The following is a 13,008-nucleotide window of genomic DNA, read 5'->3' on the forward strand; positions in this document are numbered from 1 at the left end:
TGTGCATTTTATTTACTCAATGAACACTGGGATGCGGCACAGTTTTTTGGCCTGGGTGTGCTGGAGGAGAACCAAGCTGCTTGGCCACTTTCTCTGTTCTGCGGAAGGGCGGGGTGGGGCGGGCACCCTCTTTATTCCCTAAGAAGGAGGGATTTCTAGCCATGCAAATATATCCAGTGTATTCTGATCTAATCTCTTCTGGCCCAAGAGGGGACTTACCCAGATAAGAAGTGCTCTTCAGAGGCAGTGAGAGGGTGCCACAGCAGGGTTTTCACCCACCAATGAGCTGATGAATTTTTTGAGTTTCTTGTACTTCACTCTAGTAACATTGTCCAGGCAGTGCTGAGGAGGGATAGCTACAACCTCTGTGCTCAGCCAGAGAAAAGAGAAATGGACAAACTACCTAAGTGGACCTAGCAACCATGCCCCTGTTTCCCCCACCCCACAGTATCCAGGGCTTCATCCTAATGCACATATTTCATTTTGTGCATCCGATCAATTTTGGCCACAGATATGCCCATGAAATCATCACCACAATCAGGGAACAAATTCATCACCCCCCAAAATTTCCTTCTGTCTCTTTGTAATCTCTCCCTCTCCCGCCCCATTCACCAGGCCCCAAGGCAGGTATTGATCTGCTTTCTAGAACTATAGACTGCTTGCACATTCCAGAATTCCATATAAATGAAATCAAACAGTGTGTATTCTTTTTGGTGTGTGGCTTATTTCACTCACTTTTTTCCTGCTTAGTATTGCATTGTGTGGACATAGCACAGTCTGTTATTCATTCATCTGTTGATGGGCATTTCGGTTGTTTCCAGTTTGATGCTATTACCAACAAACCTGCCATGAAACTAAGACAGGAGGATTACTTGAGGCGAAGAGTTGGAGACCAGAGACCTCGTCTCTACAAAAAATAAAAACATCAACTGGGTTTGCTGCTATACACCTGTGATGCTAGCTACTTGGGAGGCTAAGATGGGAGGATTGCTTGGGTTCAGAGGATGGGGCTGCAGTGAGCCATGATCACAGTACTGTACTCCAGCAATGCAGAGTGAAATCCTTTCTAAAAGAAAAAGTTAAGACAGGCTTGGGCCACTTCCACTTTTTGAAGCTCTTTGGATATTAAAAATGAAAAAACAAATCACAAAATAGACCCATAAATATGCTATATTTAAAATGCATATATATGGAACATATATATATGCTTTTGAACATAGTAAAAATTCAACGTGTAAATAACATCGGGAAATGATATCAAGATTCTGAACTTGAAACTCAACGTGGGGCCTAGGACAAAGAGCTCTCCTGGCCACTGACCACTTTGTGATGGGTCATGAGGGGCCAGCGCCAGCTAGGGGCCCTTCCCACATACCCTGTATACCCTGAAGTCATATCTGGCATGGTTATCTTTTATATGGCCGGGGTCAAATGAATGCTACAGAGATGGCTCTGGAAAGAAAGAGCATTTCCTAGGTGTACACAGATTTTCTGCCAGAACTGGGAAGGCCAATCACAACCACTGGCCTTTTAGAGAGACCCCTTGCTCTACTCACCAGCACCAGCAAGCCTGTGGGGCCTGAGGCTTCCTTTGGGTTGACTATAGTCTTGGATGTTTCTGTTTACTTTGAGGTCAGGATGCTGCCATGACCATGAGAGGGTCGCTCCACTTGAAGAATCTCCAGATCCCTGCCAGCCATGGCATGGAAGCTCCCACCCTCTGGGGCCTGTTCCCATCACCTCTGTGGAACTTTAGTCTCCCTTTGCCTCTGGGTGTGTCTACTGTAATGGATCTATGTGTGGGATGATTTTGCTTTCCAGAGGCCACTTAACATTGACTAGAGACATTTTTGGTTGTCACAACTTGGGGAATGCTATGGGCATCCAGTAGGTTGAGTCTAGGGGTGTTACTGAACATTCTACAATGCACAAGACAGCTGCCCACAGCAAAGAATTATTCAGTCTCAAATGCCAGTAATGTTGAATCAAGAAACCTTGGTCTTTTTTTTTTTTTTTTTAAGACAGGATCTTGCTCTGCTGTCCAGGCTGGAGTGCAATGGCATAATCATGGCTCACTGAAGCCTCCAACTCCCAGATTCAAGCAGTCTTCCCACCTGAGCCTCCTGGGCAGCTGGGACCACAGGCACATGCCACTGTGCTAGCTCATTTTTAAGTTTTTTATAGAGACAGAGTCTCCCCCTGTTGCCCAGGCTGGTCTCAAACTCCTGGGCTTAAGTGATCCTCCCACCTCGGCCTTCCAAAGTGCTGGGATTACAGAGGTGAGCCACCACTCCTGATCAATAAATCTTGGTCTTTATGATCTAATCAGGTGTCAAGTAGTATGGACAGAGGGTGGCTGATGTAGAGTCTAAGAAAAGGGCTCTTTGTTCATTAATCCAAGAAGGCCACAGTATAGACATACAGATCGGGTAACAAAGTTCAGAGGACTGAAGAACTGGCTGCTCAAGACCTCTCGCTCTCTCTCTTCCCTTTCTCCTCATTTTCCTTCTCCCTCCTGTTACAAGCTTTGGAGTGTAACAGATCTGGTTTCAAACCCAGGTCCTGCTGTCTGGTAACCTTGGGCAACTTGCTAAAGCTCTTTGAACCTCAGCTTCTTCACCTGAAACATGGAAATAACAATAGGACTTTTCAGAATTATGAAAATTAAACAAGAGAAGCCAGTAAAAAGTTTGTGGGGGCCTCACACATGGGAAGAATTCAGTCAGGACAGTGATTAGTATTATTCCATGAATGGAGCATGACCTAACACAAAGCACCTCGCCAGCTGCATTCTCTAGCCAGTCAGCAAGAGTTGGTGGCAAATTTTTATTAGTTTACAAAATCATTCATTCTAAAATTTGTAATAACAATAACCCCTACCCCTCAAAAGCAAAACCCAGTGGGTAGGTTGCACTTATTATGTTTTGTGCTTCATTTTAGTGATTAAAAAAAGCAAATGGAGGCCAGGCATGGTGGCTCACATCTGCAATCCCAGCACTTTAGGATGGGGAGAGGGGTGGATCACTTGAGGCCAGGAGTTCGAGACCAGGCTGGCCAGCACGGTGAAACCCTACCTCTACAAAGAATACAAAAACTAGATGGGTGTGGTGGCATGCATCTGTAGCCCTAGCTACTTGGGAAGGTGAGGCATGAGAATCACTTGAACCCGGGAGGTGGAGGGTGGCAGTAAGCCGAGATTGTGCCACTGCACTCCAGCCTGGGCAACAGAGTGAGAACTCCACAACAACAAAAAAACAAAAAACAAAAAGCAAAAGCCCCCCAAAACAAGAAATAAATGGAAAGTGACTTAAGCTAGACTGATGTATTATATATTGAAGTATTTTTGTACCTGTGTTGATATATGCCTATTTGTTAGTTTATGGTCCATGATAAGAAATTTACACAATGAAGTTTATCAGAAAACACACCACTAGCTGGGACTCTCTTAGCAAATACCTGGGAACTCATTGGCTGCCCCATTCCCGGACAGAGTGGGATTCCATGTCAAGTGACTTGGATAGTGTCCCAGGTTGGGCAGGTTACCCCAGGCATCAGCGGGGCCTTCTTGCCAGATGGCCAGGCAGAGTCTGGGAGGTTCCTGCAAGAGGGAGCTTAGAGTATTTCTGGAAGGTCATTGTTACCAACTCAGAGAACCAGTTCTGTGAGTTTGGCTCAAAGGGCATATTTAGTCAGAGTAAGAGAGAGGTGTGGTAACAGGGAGGAGGAAGTCTGGGTAAGGATTACAAGCAGCACAGTCAAAGTGCGCCTCTCAGTTTTCAACAGAGTGAGGGGCAGTAATGCCTTGGCCCCAGCCTTGAGATCTAACTCCTCGATTCTTGCCAATAGCAGGAGAGTAAACCCAGGAAATCTCCAGGGAGCCAAAAGACGACCCAGGTGATAAGGGCTCAGCCAGGCAGCATCCAAGCCGAAAAAGACCAGAAAGTTTGGCTTAACTCTGTTTTTGCCTGTGTTTTTCTCCTGGGGCAGGAGTGTACCTGAAAACACTCTGGGATAAACAGCGGCACTGACACAAATTAAGAATCCAGGGAAGGGCTCCTGTGGCAAGGGAATTCTTGGGAGGCTTAGGAGTCTGGAGCCATGACAGAGTTCCCCAGGAACATTCTAGGAGACAGGCGAGATTTCCTGGCCTTTTGTCACCGGCCTGGAGTGTGGCAGAGCCCTCTTACACAGAGACCGAATGAAGAGATTCGGTCATTTCTTTCCCTCCGGTGGGCTGTTCTCAGCGTTAAGATGTCAGTGTGCACTACCACTGGGGTTTCCCCATGGAGGCTATTACAGAAAAGGGAAGGAGGATTTGCCTACTCTAGCCCAAAGGGCAAGCAAGGGCCACTGAAATTGCCTTTTGAGTGATAGGAGTGGCAGACACTGAGGCATGTTGCAAAGAACTGTTCATTATAATCTTTACTCTCTCTAACCCAGCTCAGAAAAGAGCTTTATGGGAGAAATATAGTTTGAATGAGAGGGATTCTGTTCATTCTCCTAAATACTCTGGATTGAGATCAGCAGGAACAAGGGGTCTACACTGCATGATCTTGGCCTCTCACATGATCATGTTTCCTGAATTTAGTTTAGATGAAGTATGCCACTAGAACAAAAATCAGGCATGTTTGCCTCTCTAGAACTTGTGTCTCAATAAAGATGTTTTGAATGAATACCTGAAACCATGTGAAATACGAGATTCCTGGGCATGTGTTGGTGAGGATATTGATTACTGTTTCATGCTTTCATGAAATAGAATCAGGAACAAGGGAAATATGAAAATAGGATAAGACCAATGGAAATATAAACCAGGTATGGATGTCATACGAGCCTTCATGATTGGTATAGCTGGGCATCAGATTCCTCTGAGCTTCCTGGCAACCAAAGCAAAAGGCAAATATCCCCAATTACATCATTGTCATTTGCAGAAAGGAAGAAATGAAGCAATTCCTTTGTAAGTACCATACTAATGTTTAGTTTGAATGAATACCAAAAAGTATGAAAGCATTTAGTATGAATGAATATTCATTATTGTTTCACTCAGTGTTCCCTTATAAAGGCTGATATACTCAATTTCTACTCCAAGTCAGATGAGGAAAGCTTGGTACTTACAAAAGAATTGCTTTATTTCTTCCTTCCTGAATATGACAATGATGTAATTGCAGATATTTCCCTTTGGCTTTGGTTGCCAGGAAGCTCAGTAGAACCTGATGCCCAACTATACCAATCATGAAGGCCCTTATGATGTCCATACAGTTTCATATTTCCATGTGTCTTATCATCCTATTCTCAAGTTTCCCTTATTCCTGATTTAAATTCTTGTTTATATTTCCCATGATTGTATGGCAGAGCTCCAACCCTTAGATGCCTCTAATTGCCAGGCAGGTATTGGTAAATGACAGGAGTGGAATAATAGGGCCTGGTGGGGACTGTGGCAAATGGAGAGAGATCTTCTCTGGCCACTCCGCTAAACTAACATGGCTCCCCTGCCCCATTCTCAGTCTCTATCCTCTAACCCTGCTGTATTCATAGCACTTAGAATTTCCCATAATTATCTTACTTAGCTGTCTACTTGGTTATTATCTGTCTCACCTCTGCTATATTCCCAGCGCCCAGAACAGTGCCTGGCAATCTACATTTGTTTGCGGAGTGAATGAACAAATATAGGGCCAACGTGGCCAGAGTTTCTTCTGTTTTAAAAGAACTTGAAATTTGAATTTTTATATGAAATCTTCTGATTGTTAGAGGTTTAGTAGCTAATATAAAAAATTAAAAACACTATGGTGGCCAGAAATGAGCTATGCTAACATGAGGCCATTGTTCCACTTTCTGTTCTCCAGTTGTAGCAACCAGTTTCTTTGTAGAATAAAGTGGTATATAAATAAATAAAAACACACATCTGTTTCACATTTTACAAAGCATTGCCACCCACTGTTAATTTTTCACTATTATTTCATTATTGTTCCAATTTAACATGAATAATAAACCACTCCTACCCTCTTGCCCGGGAGTTGAAATGAACCTGCACGTTTAGAAGATGAGGAAGCTGTAAAAGCCAGGAAGCGTCCCGGCAGCCAGAGCTGGCCTCTTGATCAGGCGTTCAGGAAAGAGGAAGGAAAGGTTCTCCGTGCTCCATTTTTTCTCTTTTTCCTGTCCCAGCACCAGAGGTTAGGCGGATGCTTCATCTGACACAGGCTGTGACCTTGAATTCATATGCAGCCTGACGCTGGGTCTGTTTTTATATGTTGTGTGCAGAACTAGACTATCAGTGTGCATGTTTCTGACAATCCTTTCACATACAACCTTTGGCTCACCTGCCACCTGTTAAGAACTTTAATCCTAAAATGTTTTAGTAATGTGCACACACGAACACATACACACTGAATAATTAAGCATAATGCAGAGTGTCTCTTTCATTTCTGCACAATGTGATATTGATCTTATTTGTTTTAGGAAACAATCTCTCTTGCTCTTCCTCTCTTTCTCTGTAATTGGTAGAGTTGTCAGTTCTTTGTGATTTAACAATGTCTCAGCCAATGATGGAGAATATGACCAATTCTAGCCAAGAGATGTTTTTCTGTATATATATTTTTTTTTCCCAGAGAAGAAGTCTGCTATTTTCCCAAGAATCATTGGTTCACCTTGCTACGAAAATAAAGCCAGCATTCATTGGCATTTTTTACTTATGGTAAAATACACATAACATGAAACTTGACATCTTAATAATTTTTAAGAGTAGAGTTCAGTAGTGTCAAGCACTTTCACACTGCTGCGTAACCATCACCACCATCCATCTCTAGAACTCTTTTCATCTTGCAAAACTCAAACTCTGCACCTATTAAACAGTAACTCCCCATTCTCCCTTACCCTCAGCCCCCGGCAACTGCCATTCAACTTACTGTCTCTGTGAATTTGACTACTGTAGGTACCTCATATAATACTGGAATTCTACAATATTTGTCCTTCTGAAATTGACTTTATTTCACTTAATATAACGTCCTTCAGTTTCAACCATGTTGTGGCATGTGTCAGAATTTCCTTTTTCTAAAAGGCTGAATTTATCCCATTGTATGTGTTTACTACATTTTGTTACCCATTCATTGGCCACTTGGGTTGCTTGTACTTTGGGCTATTGTGAATAATGCTGCCATAAATATGGGGGTACGAATATCTGTTTGAGTCCCTACTTTCAATTCTTTTGGGTATATACCTAGAAATGGAATCGTTGGGTCATTGACAATTCTATTTTTCAATTTTTGGTGAACCACCATACCATGTTACACAATAGCTGTACCATTCTACATTTCCATCAACGGTGCACAAGCCTTCCAGTTTCTCCATGGCTTCACAACGTTTGTTATTTTGTAACTTTTTTTGACTCGATAGTAGCCATGCTAAAGGGTGGGAAGTGGTATCTCATTTTTCAGTTTTTGATTTTCAAATCTCAGTTTTCAATTTTCATTTTCCTAACCATTAGTGATGAGGATCTTTTCCTGTGCTTCTTAGCCATTTATATATCTTCTTTGGAGAAATGTCTGTTCAAGTCATTTGCCCATTTTTGAATTGGGTTTTTTTTTTTTGTTTTTGTTGTTGAACTGTAGGGGTTCTTTACATATTCTGGATATTAACGCTTTCTCAGAATGATGATTTGCAGATGTTTTCTCTCATTCTGTGACCTGTCTTTTCACTTTGTTGTTTGTGTCCTTTGGTGCCCAGACATTTTTTATTCTGATGAATCATTGGCATTTTTGTGCTTCCACTTTGATCTCCTCTGGCTCTAAGGGAGGCGTACTATGGAGGAAGGAGGACTGCCTTACAGCTCCAACAACAGGGCTGAAAGGCCACTGGAGAAAGTCCACTAAGTCCTACTGCAAATAGACTTTCAGAACAGTTTCAAAAACTCCCTCACTTTTGTTCTTCCATCCTCCTGAAGACATTCAGGCTGCAGAATTGATTTAGTGATGATTGAATTTTAAGATGGTTTCCTTCCAGTTTTGAGGTTGTCAGGACAATCATGACAATTACTATTGGCCTGAAACCCACTGAGTGTGTAATGGCCATTCCTAACAGATCATGGTGAATGGAAAACGAATAGAAGAGAGGAGGTCTCCTTAGCATGCAGGGCAAGGCTGAAACCTTTGGAGGCTGAAACGATAGAAAAATTATGGTGCCTCTAACCCAAGATGTGTCAAAAGATAAGCAACAGTAGGCTATAAAATGAATCCAAAATGAATACCTGATTTTGCTCAAGGTAAGAACTTTGAGTTTCTTTTAAAATGCCAACATCTATTCTTTTAAATTTCTGTCTTTTAATTAATTCATTATATTTTGGGGTGCTTCTGCTTCACCAGTGCCCTAAACCCCTTTTTGATCCACCTATTGGAAAATAACATCTTTGTTGTTATTGTTTTTCTTATGCTATGCATTTTTGTGTATGCTATGTAAAAGAATAATTTAATCATGTCAATCCCATGAGGTGACTACTATTGCAATCTCTAGTTTTACAGTGAAGGAAACCGAGGTAGAGAATAGTAACTTGCCAAAGATTCAACACAGAACCAGGATTTGAGCTTGGGAAGTCTGGCTCCAGAGCTCTTGTCCTAAAGTCTAAAATCCAACACCACCAGTTCACCTCCACAGCCTGCACCTGCCTGGACAGTTCCTCCTCTTGCCTCTGGCACTGCACCAGCCATCCTAAGGTAGCTTCTGAAATTTTCCACCCATTATACTCTTTCACCCTTCACGCACACCATTCCTTTTACCCCCGCTTCCAGCCGGTCTTTACCTTGTTAATCTCTGCCCATTTAGGATTCCCTTTGGGCATCTCTTCCGTGCCCACCCCGTCTGGGCTAGGTGCCCTCCCCTGGCAGGCTGTGTAGGCTCTCATTGCACTTGGCCACATGGAATTGAAATTTACTGCTTGTCTGCTTCCCACAGTGGACTGGAAGTTCCCTGAGGGTAGCAATCAAGATTTTAAATCTCTATGTCCCACCCTAGCCAAGCACCTCATACCTGGTAAGAGCTTCCTATCTGTTGTTGAGTAAATGAATAATGGAGAAACTAGACATGGACTTGGCGGAGAAGAAAAAGATGTAACTGCCCCACTAGTGGTTTTCACCCTGGAAATGTTGTTACTACCCTGAGCAGATACTGAGCAGCTCACATCCACATAGATGAGCAGACCGAGTGGAATAGAATGAATGGCATAAGCCTGACTTCTTTAGGCCTGGTGCTGAGGACATGTGCCCTACCTATACAGAGGAGACAGCTCTGTTCCCCATCAAAGACAGTGACAACACAGGTACATACACAAATGCATAGCGTGGGTCACAGTCTTTAAAAACATTACATGTGGCCGAGCAAAGTAGGCACCTGTGCAGGGTGTGGAGGACATATCGTAGCTCCGGAATTCCAGGAGCCAGCTCAGTGAGGCCCAGAACAAAGCGTCAGGGCCTAAGCAGGGTGTGGAAGGCATCTGCATGGGGCAGGGGACACTGGTCATGATGGCAGTTGGTGACATTTGGGGGACTGAGCAAATAAGCAAGTAATATATTGAGGATAATGGGAGCCAGCCTCTGATCAATGTTAATGAAGGCAGTTACAAATGCAGAAAGGGAGTCTGTGGTGTTGGATTGGAATTGGAAGTGTGAATTTATGGTTTTCAATAAATATAGATTAATATAGAAATAAATAGATACATAAATAGAGGAGGAAGCTGGGATTCAAAATTAGAACTGTCTAGCTCTTTTCACCGTTCTTTACTATGGCCCTACACATTGGCCCTCTGCTGTGAAACCTCTGCCCCCTTCCCTGTCCCCCCAGAACCCCAACTCTAATTCACACAGACTTACAAGATTCCACCCCCATAGTCTCAGAGCATCCATCACACCACATGGCATTAGTTGCACACAACTAACTCATGAGGTTTTGATTACACTGAGGGTAGGCCTCCTCTTATCTGTATTCTCTGCATCTCCCTTGGAACCAGGCACATGGCCACCACAATAGTTAGTATTAATATTTACTGTGCACTTATGCATCAGCAAAGACTTCACATGCATAATCTCATTTACAGCTGAAGACAACCCTATGAGGGACATGTTACCATCATTCCCATTTCACATATTGGCAAGGTGAGGTTAGAGGGGTTATCCGAGGTACGCCAAGATGCAGAGCTAGTAAGGTAGAACCAAGCGTCAAGGCCAGATGGTCTAATTCCTCAGACTGTGCTCCTCGCCCCTCGGCTCTGCCGCCATGGACTAGGTGTCAGTAAATGTTCACTCAATAGATTCCTCCTGGGGACTTGTGTTTCTAAATGCTCTCCCTCAATCCAAGTCCATACTTTATGCTGAGCTCGTTTGAAGCTCACCTCTTTAGGGGGGCTCCCTGTCCTGCTCTGAACTGCTGCCTCAGTACTCCTTGGACACAGGGCTTGCATCGCACCCTGACATATGACCCAGTCAGTGTTGGAGCAGGGAACATAGTTTGTCGACATTTGTTGAACTGAATTCAAAGCCCAGGAATGGAAGTAAACAGGGATACATGACAAAGTGGTACATTGTACAGGATACTGTGGTTATCTATTTCTGGATTTTCCAGGAGAGTTCAATTTCTAAAATTCCATCCTCTCATCAGACTGTTTGTCAGAATACATGGCCAAGAATGTAGTCTGGAATTTTGTTTAAAGAGTAAGGTCGCCATTCTACCGAAGAGAGGCGGGAGTGAGCACAGGATGTGCTGCCGGTCACCCCAGCCCGACACACCCGTGGGCAGGTCACAGCTCTCTGAACCTCTTTATCCAAGGGGTAAAACTGCAGTGCAACACCTACTCCTACTGCGGAGTGAAACGAAGTCTGTGTGTGATGTGTTTTAAATACTGATGATGAATAATGTTACGTAAATCCAGTTACTGCTAGTGGGATTCCTCATGGTTTCACTGACCTATCTGGCAAGTCATTTTCATCTGTGAAAGTAAAGAAGCTTTTAATGAAGACCACTGCAGAAAGATAGGGTATAAAGAGAGCAAATGTCCTGAGGCCTTTCTAGTGTTTTGAAAAAGACACCCCTAGATATTTCCATCTTTTAGACTCTCCTCAATTTGATGCGTGTGTGTGTGTGTGTGTGTGTGTGTGTGTGAGAGAGAGAGAGAGAGAGAGAGAGAGAGAGAGAGAGAGAGAGAGAAAGGCAAGAGTTGGAGACCGAGTGGGCAGAGGTGAAGTTGTTTTAAAAAATTGCATGAGATTCTACCTGGTGGAGGGACAAGGCTATCTTACCTTTGCTGTATTGTGGATCAGTTCCCAGCTGTGTGAGGTCTCAGGAGATAGTCCTTTTGAGAGCTGAGCTTTTCTGGCTTAGCAGTAGCTCAGGAAATATTTCTTTCTCTTTCCAGTGTTCTGTGTCCCAGTATGTATAAAAACTGCCCCACCTTTTTACATGCAGGGGTTAACCAGGGCATCCCCTGCCCCTTCTGCAAGGCTTTGGGTAGAACAGATCCATAAATCTGACAGCCGCTATGGGGAGATTCAAGGGCGAGCGGTCTCCTGCAGAGCAGCAGGCATTAGCATCAGTGACAAATCTGTTCTGGTTTGGATGGGGCTGAGACACCCCTGAACTTCCTTCTGCTCTTGCCAAAAGTCAAGATCCTTTTGTTCACCTTTAGGGTTGCCAAGTCAGGCCTACCTCGCCCTTAGATGTTGTTTCCTGCGGGCAATGGGAAAATGATCTCGGAGCCAGAGAAGGGAAATCAACAAGGAAATAAACACAGGGTCACCACACCTTCAGGCCATCAGTAGGTCTGGAACATTATCATGCTGGGATCAACTCCTCAAGAGGCAGGGGCTGCTGACTGGACAGTCCCTAGAATCCTGGGCAGCTTTTATTTTTCAATATGTAAAGGGGCATGCACTAAAATCAGTATCAGGCAAATAAGTAGTTCTGAACTTGCTCTAATACCTTGCCAAAACTTTCAAAGGTTTTCCATAGGCAGTGTTGCTCATAACTGAACATTGCCTAATGTTTGTAGACAAAAAAAAAAAAAAAAAAAAAAAAAAAGAATGGGCATGTTTGTGGCTGATACTATTTAAGACTTTTAACTCCAAAGATATAGAATTATTGTTTAAATAAATATTTCTTCTGCTCATTCTTCAGCATCATCACCATCATCATCATCGTCAGCGGCTGCAGCATCTTTGCTAACATTTATTAAGTGCTTACTGTCTACCAGGTTCTATAGTAATTACCTGACCTGCATTATTTCATTTAATTCTCAACAGAATCCTATAATCATCACTCGCATTATATAGATAAAGAAACTGAGGATTAGAGAGATTAAGTCGTTCCTGCAGAGTGACTGAGCTAATTAAAAATGTAAACGTTGTGATCCTGGAAGTGTGCTTTTCCGAGCTTTGCTTTTCCCACTGGTTGGCTTAAGTACTACTGCGGGCTGACAGCTCCAGTGATGACCAAAATTTTTGCTTAAATAAGCGATTAGCTCTGGGCATCAGATTCTAAATAGAAACATAAATAATTAGTGAGTTAAGTAGTCTCTTTCCAGAGATGTGAGTCGAGTCCTTGGTGTTATCTTATGTATATGCATCACGCAAGAAGGACACAGAGAGTTCAGGTACTTGTGGCTCCATAGTCACAGGTGGTGCTACTGGCTGCAGTGCCTTCAGCTCTCCACTGTGACTCTGGTTTACAAACAAGGAAGTGCTCTGCAAATCCCTTGACCTGTGTGCATTTTGGTCATAGCCTGATTGCTACTTTGTCCTTTTCACTTTGAGAGCCAAACTGCTACAAGTTTCTTTTAATCAATAATCCAGAGAGCGAATGAGGCAAAATAACCAGCCTAGAAACTTCTGCCTGGTGAGATGAAGTCGGCACATGTATTTTTGGTCCTAAGGTCACACTTCTGACTCTTTTTGACTCTACCCCTAATCTTTACTTTCAATTTGGCTCTACTCCTAATCTTTACTTTGAAAGAGGGCTAGCAGTTAGCTCTCTCATGTC

General features: G+C 43.3%; 1 protein-coding gene across 1 annotated transcript in view; it reads right to left on the bottom strand.

The window, feature by feature from the left end:
* Positions 1–11,577, bottom strand: part of LNX1 (ligand of numb-protein X 1) — a 185,317-nt gene extending 173,740 nt beyond the window's left edge. Inside the window, exon 1 of the mRNA XM_032274174.1 lies at positions 11,274–11,577. The gene's annotated coding sequence lies outside the window, so the exon portion shown is untranslated. The remainder of the gene's footprint in view (positions 1–11,273) is intronic.
* Between the last annotated feature and the right edge of the window lie 1,431 nt (positions 11,578–13,008).

The sequence above is a fragment of the Sapajus apella genome, unplaced genomic scaffold (genome assembly GCF_009761245.1).
Source record: "Sapajus apella isolate SASKATOON/1434 unplaced genomic scaffold, GSC_monkey_1.0 scaffold5, whole genome shotgun sequence".
In the NCBI taxonomy this organism is placed as follows: domain Eukaryota; kingdom Metazoa; phylum Chordata; class Mammalia; order Primates; family Cebidae; genus Sapajus; species Sapajus apella.